Below are 7,331 nucleotides of genomic sequence, written 5' to 3'. Positions count from 1 at the left end.
CCTCTTTTACTGTTGAGTACAGTAATCCATACAATGAATTATCTCTAGTTAAAGTCTAACTTATGTTTACTTCCTCTCTCTACTCCTCTTTTACTGTAGAGTACAGTAATCCATACAATGAATTATCTCTAGTTAAAGTCTAACATAGGTTTACTTCCTCTCTCTAATCCTCCTTTACTGTTTAGCACAGTAATCCATACAATTCATTATCTCTAGTTAAAGTCTAACATAGGTTTACTTCCTCTCTCTAATCCTCCTTTACTGTTGAGTACAGTAATCCATACAATGAATTATGTCTAGTCAAAGTCTAACGTACGTTTACTTCCTCTCTCTAATCCTCCTTTACTGTTTAGTACAGTAATCCGTACAATGAATTATCTCTAGTTAAAGTCTAACGTACGTTTACTTCCTCTCTCTAATCCTCCTTTACTGTTTAGTACAGTAATCCGTACAATGAATTATCTCTAGTTAAAGTCTAACGTACGTTTACTTCCTCTCTCTAATCCTCCTTTACTCTTTAGTACAGTAATCCGTACAATGAATTATCTCTAGTTAAAGTCTAACGTACGTTTACTTCTTCTCTCTAATCCTCCTTTACTCTTTAGTACAGTAATCCATCCAATGAATTATCTCTAGTTAAAGTCTAACATGTGTTTACTTCCTCTCTCTAATCCTCCTTTACTCTTTAGTACAGTAATCCGTACAATGAATTATCTCTAGTTAAAGTCTAACGTACGTTTACTTCCTCTCTCTAATCCTCCTTTACTCTTTAGTACAGTAATCCATCCAATGAATTATCTCTAGTTAAAGTCTAACATGTGTTTACTTCCTCTCTCTAATCCTCCTTTACTCTTTAGTACAGTAATCCGTACAATGAATTATCTCTAGTTAAAGTCTAACGTACGTTTACTTCCTCTCTCTAATCCTCTTTTACTGTTGAGTACAGTAATCCATACAATGAATTATCTCTAGTTAAAGTCTAACATGTGTTTACTTCCTCTCTCTAATCCTCCTTTACTCTTTAGTACAGTAATCCGTACAATGAATTATATCTAGTTAAAGTCTAACGTACGTTTACTTCCTCTCTCTAATCCTCCTTTACTGTTGAGTACAGTAATCCATACAATGAATTATCTCTAGTTAAAGTCTAACATAGGTTTACTTCCTCTCTCTAATCCTCCTTTACTGTTGAGTACAGTAATCCATACAATGAATTATCTCTAGTTAAAGTCTAACATGTGTTTACTTCCTCTCTCTAATCCTCCTTTACTGTTGAGTACAGTAATCTGTACAATGAATTATCTCTAGTTAAAGTCTAACATATCTTTACTTCCTCTCTCTACTCCTCCTTTACTGTTGAGTACAGTAATCCATACAATGAATTATCTCTAGTTAAAGTCTAACATAGGTTTACTTCCTCTCTCTAATCCTCCTTTACTGTTGAGTACAGTAATCCATACAATGAATTATCTCTAGTTAAAGTCTAACGTATCTTTACTTCCTCTCTCTAATCCTCCTTTAGTGTTTAGTACAGTAATCCATACAATGAATTATCTCTAGTTAAAGTCTAACATATGTTTACTTCCTCTTTCTAATCCTCCTTTACTGTTGAGTACAGTAATCCATACAATGAATTATCTCTAGTTAAAGTCTAACATATGTTAGGGCTACCTGGGAGTGGCAGCCTCCGCCGTCTGGGAGCAGCGAGGGAAGAGAGGAGTAAGGGGAGCCTGTTCTCCTATGAGCTGTTCAGAGCAACCAGGAGTAGCGGGAGGTGCTTCAGTCTCCGCGTTCATAGGCCGAGCTTGAATTGTGGCTCCTCCTCCTCCTCCTCCTCCGTAGGACTCCTCCTCAGCGTTCCTGAGACTAAAGGAGCGACTCCGGAGTCAGGCTGGGAGGGGATTTCCCCCTTTTCCCCTAAGGGATAAAAGTCAGCCTTTCAATGACGAAACCTTTGCAGGAAGCAAGGTCGTTTTGATCGGTTCGGATTCATCCTTGACGCTCTTTGTTACAGGCGGTGGCGGCAGCAGGCGCGCACGCTCCTGCCAGCGAAGGGAGGAGAGGCGAGGGAAGAGAAAGGGAGCGCGGCAGCGGCGGCCGTCGCGGTCTCGTCTCAGAGCGGGGGGGAAGGCCGGCAAGCTGAGGCGGGCCGCCCCAGAGAGCGTCGCTGCCGACCCCGTCGTGAGGAGAAAGGGAGCGGCGGGATAGAGGTTCGGTCGGATGAGAAGGAAGGCGGAGATTTCCGGAGGGAGCGATTCCATTTTGTCGGAAGCGGGGGAGGCTTTCCTGCCTAGTCAGCGGGGCTGGACTAGAAGACCTCCAAGGTCCCTTCCAACTCTGCTTATTCCCTTCCCTTCCCTATTCTACCCTGTTCCTATTCTGTTCCATTCCATATTCTCTTCCCTCCTTTTCCATATTCCTATTCTATTCTACTGTATTCTATATTCTACTGTATTGTATTCCATTCCATTCCATATTCTATATTCTATTCTACGCTATGCTACTCTACTCTATATTCTATTGTATATACTATTCCATTCCATTCCATATTTTATTCTATTCTATATTCTCTTCCCTTCTATATTTCTATTCTATTCTACTCTACTCTACTCTACTCTACTCTACATTCTATTCTATTCTATGTTCTATTCCATTCCATATTCTCTTCCCTTCCCTTCTATATTCTATTTTATCCTATTCTTATTCCTATTCTGTTCCATTCCATTCTCTATTCCATTCTCTATTCTCTTCCTTTCCTTTCCCTTCCATATTCCTATTCTATTCTATTCTATTCCATTCCATATTCTATATTCCCCTCCCTTCCCTTCTATATTCTGTTCTATTTTATTCTATCCTATTCTATTCTATTCTATTCTATTTTCTACTCTATTCTGATTCTATTCTATTCTATCCTATTCTATCCTATTTTATATTCTATTCTATATTCTATTCTATCCTATCCTATCCTATCCTATCCTATATTCTATTCTATTCTATTTTCTACACCTATTCTATTCTATCCTATCCTATTCTATATTCTATTCTATTCCATTCCATTCCATTCCATATCATATTCTATATTCCCTTCCCTTCTATATTCTGTTCTGTTCTGTTCTGTTCTATTCTATTCTATTCTATTCTATTCTATCCTATTCTATATTCTATTCTATTCTATTCTATTCTATTCTCTACTCTATTCTGATTCTATTCTATTCTATCCTATCCTATCCTATTTTATATTCTATTCTATTCCATTCCATTCCATTCCATTCCATTCTATTCTATATTCCCTTCCCTTCTATATTCTGTTCTATTCTATTCTATCCTATTCTATTCTATATTCTATTCTATTCTATTTTCTACTCTATTCTGATTCTATTCTATTCTATCCTATTCTATCCTATTTTATATTCTATTATATTCTATATTCTGTCCTATCCTATCCTATCCTATCCTATCCTATCCTATCCTATCCTATTCTCTTCTATATTCTATTCTATTCTATTTTCTACTCCTATTCTATTCTATTCTATTCTATCCTATCCTATTCTATATTCTATTCTATTCCATTCCATTCCATTCCATATCATATTCTATATTCCCTTCTATATTCTGTTCTGTTCTATTCTATCCTATCCTATCCTATCCTATCCTATCCTATCCTATCCTATATTCTATTCTATTCTATTCTATTCTATTCTATTCTCTCTACTCTGTTCTGATTCTATTCTATCCTATCCTATCCTATTCTATTTTATATTCTATTCTATTCTATTCTCTACTCTGTTCTGATTCTATTCTATCCTATCCTATTCTATTCTATTTTATATTCTATTCTATTCTATTCTATTCTATTCTATTCTATGTTCTATTCTATTTTCTATTCTATTCTATTCCATTCCATATCATATTCTATATTCCCTTCTATATTCTGTTCTGTTCTATTCTATCCTATCCTATCCTATCCTATCCTATCCTATCCTATCCTATATTCTATTCTATTCTATTCTCTACTCTGTTCTGATTCTATTCTATTCTATCCTATCCTATTCTATTCTATTTTATATTCTATATTCTATTCTATATTCTATTCTATATTCTATTCTATTCTATTCTATTCTATTCTATTCTATTCTATTCTATTCTATTCTATTCTATTCTGTTCTATTCTATTCTATGTTCTATTCTATTTTCTACTCTATTCTGATTCTATTCTATCCTATCCTATTCTATTCTACTCTACTGTACTCTGTTCTATATTCTATATTCTCTTCCATATTCTATATTCTCTTCCCTTCTCTCTCCTCTCCTCTCCTAGGAAGCGAAGGCTGGAAACGAACCCAGGGGAGAGAGGCGACTCTCCCCGACCGTTAGAGCGATTCCTCCGGGGAACCCCTCGCACCCGCACCCCACCCCCCCCAGAAGTTGTGGTTGGTCCAACACGGGAAGTTTTTTAAGGAAGAGGTTGGAGAACTCTTTGGTCCGAAGTGGTGTAGCGGTTCCGGCTTAGGGGGGCTGGACTAGAAGACCTCCAGGGTCCCTTTCCCACTCGGTTGATTCTATTCTATTCGGCTCCCCGGGGAAGGCTGCGGATTGGCGTGGGCTCTCTTGAAATTCAGCGGGGTGCGTGCGCGTGCGCGGGGGGTTGGACTAGAAGACCTCCGAGGTGCCCTCCCGTCGTACGGTTCTGTGCTCTCCCTTTGCCCCTCGGTCTCCCCTTGGCCGTTGGTGGGGGCTGTTTTCAGCCTACGGGCGTTAAGAGAAGCTCCTGGCATACCGGCGGTGGGGCGGAGGCAGTCCTCAAGTTATGGCCCGTTCGTTTTAGCGGCGTTTGGGAGGTTTCAGGCACGGCGCCGTGAGAACGGGACTCGGCCGACCGTTTCTCCCGCTTTACGACCGCTCGCAGCAGGGTCAGGTGGATCCCCCTTCCGGTTTCGTCTTGACGACGCAAAGTTTTTTTCCCTGCATCCCTTTTTGCGACGTCGCCCCGGCGGAGGGGGAACTCCCAACTTGACTTGTTTAACAACGGAAAGGTCGTGCTCAAAAGTTGAGGACTCTCTCTCTCGATTGGAGAATGGCAGAGGCCTTTTTCTGTCAGCCAGAAGTCCGTGATTTTTCCTTAAGTTCAGGACTTTGTCCGGCATCTTCCATGTATAAAATAATGCCAAATAAAACCGTCACAAAGTGGGACCTTGGTTTTTTTTGGGGGGGGGTGTAGATGCCACAAGCCCCAGACTTTGAGCGCCGTTTCCAAATTTCAGTCCACGGCGACGGCGTCCGATGAATCTCAGAATAATCCCTTCGCTTGTTTGCCTTTCTATTGTATTGTTAGGCTAGTCAATATCTTTAATTTTGGATTAAAAGAGAAAAAAAAAAAGCCAACAGCTTCTTGCTTGCTTATATTGTAGATTTACTGATCAGATCGGATGATTTCCTTACTTAACTGCTTTCCAGTAAAACCATTTGAGAATAGAATAGGAATAGAATAGAGAATATACAGAATCGAATAGGAATAGGAATAGGAATAAGAATTCAATAGATAGATAGATAGATAGATAGATAGATAGATAGATAGATAGATAGATAGAATAAGAATTTGAATTAGACTAGAGAAGACATAGAATAGGAATAGAATAGAGAATATACAGAATCGAATAGGAATAGAAGAAGAATGGAATAGATAGATAGATAGATAGATAGATAGATAGATAGATAGATAGATAAAGAATTTGAATTAGACTAGAGAAGACATAGAATAGGAATAGAGCATATACAGAATAGAATAGGAATAGAAGAAGAATTGAATAGGTAGAATAAGAATTTGAATTGGACGAGAGAATACATAGAATAGGAATAGAGAATATACGGAATAGAATAAGAATTGAATAGATAGAATAAGAATTTGAATTAGACTAGAGAATACATATAATAGAATAGGAATAGAATAGAGAATATACAGAATAGAATAGGAATAGAATAAGAATTGAATAGATAGATAGATAGATAGATAGATAGATAGATAGGTAGATAGATAGATAGAATAAGAATTTGAATTAGACTAGAGAATACATAGAATAGGAATAGAGAATATACGGAATAGAATAGGAATAGAATAAGAATTGAATAGATAGAATAAGAATTTGAATTAGACTAGAGAATACATAGAATAGAATAGGAATAGAATAGAGAATATACAGAATAGAATAGGAATAGAGTAAGAATTGAATAGATAGAATAAGAATTTTAATTATAGAGAATACATAGAATAGGAATAGGAATAGAGAATATACAGAATAGGAATAAAATAAGAATTGAATAGGTAGATAGAATAAGAATTTGAATTAGACTAGAGAATACATAGAATAGAATAGGAATAGAATAGAGAACATACAGAATAGAATAGGAATAGAATAAGAATTGAATAGATAGATAGAATAAGAATTTGAATTAGAATAGAGAATACATAGAATAGAATAGGAATAGAATAGAGAATATACAGAATAGAATAGGAATAGAATAAGAATTGAATAGATAGATAGAATAAGAATTTGAATTAGACTAGAGAATACATAGAATAGAATAGGAATAGAATAAGAATTGAATAGATAGAATAAGAATTAGACTAGAGAATACATAGAATAGAATAGGAATAGAATAGAGAATATACAGAATAGAATAGGAATAGAGTAAGAATTGAATAGATAGAATAAGAATTTGAATTAGACTAGAGAATACATAGAATAGGAATAGAATAGAGAATATATAGAATAGCATAAGAATTGAATAAGAATTGAATAGATAGATAGAATTAGAATAGAGAAGACATAGAATAGGAATAGAGTAAGAATTGAATAGATAGATAGAATAAGAATTTGAATTAGACTAGAGAATAGATAGAATAGGAATAGAGAACAGAGAAGGATTCCACTCTAGGATTTCTCACCGTTGCCAGCTTTAAGACCTGTGGACTTCAGCTCCCAGAATTCCCCAGGCAGCCTAGCTGGCTGGGCAATTCTGGGAGTTGAAGTCCCCAAGGCTTAAAAGTTGTCCGTTGGATACCCCCTCTGCTCTATTGCACAGCCTGGACCTCTTAGGACGTCCTACTCCAGAAATACATGGATGGAGATAGATAGATAGATAGATAGATAGATAGATAGATAGATAGATAGATGATAGGCAGGCAGGCAGGCAGATAGATTGATAGAAAATAGAATAGAAAGAATAGATAGATGGATACATAGATAGATGTATATAGATAGATAGAATACTAGATAGGTAGGTAGGAAGCAAAGACGCTTTGAAACTCAGCCTCGTGGACATTCTAGTATAAA

General features: G+C 36.7%; 1 long non-coding RNA gene across 1 annotated transcript; it reads left to right on the top strand.

The window, feature by feature from the left end:
* The first annotated feature begins 5,891 nt into the window (after window positions 1-5,891).
* Window positions 5,892-6,837, top strand: LOC148123706 (uncharacterized). Its single transcript, XR_015740581.1, has 3 exons — window positions 5,892-6,023; window positions 6,410-6,686; window positions 6,778-6,837. It is a non-coding gene; the product is annotated as an uncharacterized LOC148123706 (long non-coding RNA).
* The last annotated feature ends 494 nt before the right edge of the window (window positions 6,838-7,331 follow it).

The sequence above is a fragment of the Pseudonaja textilis genome, unplaced genomic scaffold (genome assembly GCF_049901715.1).
Source record: "Pseudonaja textilis isolate UNSWEBS1 unplaced genomic scaffold, rPseTex1.2 PTEXSCF23, whole genome shotgun sequence".
Lineage (NCBI taxonomy): Eukaryota > Metazoa > Chordata > Lepidosauria > Squamata > Elapidae > Pseudonaja > Pseudonaja textilis.
The sequence above is the reverse complement of the archived record's forward strand: the minus strand, read 5'-3'. Positions and strand labels throughout refer to the sequence as shown.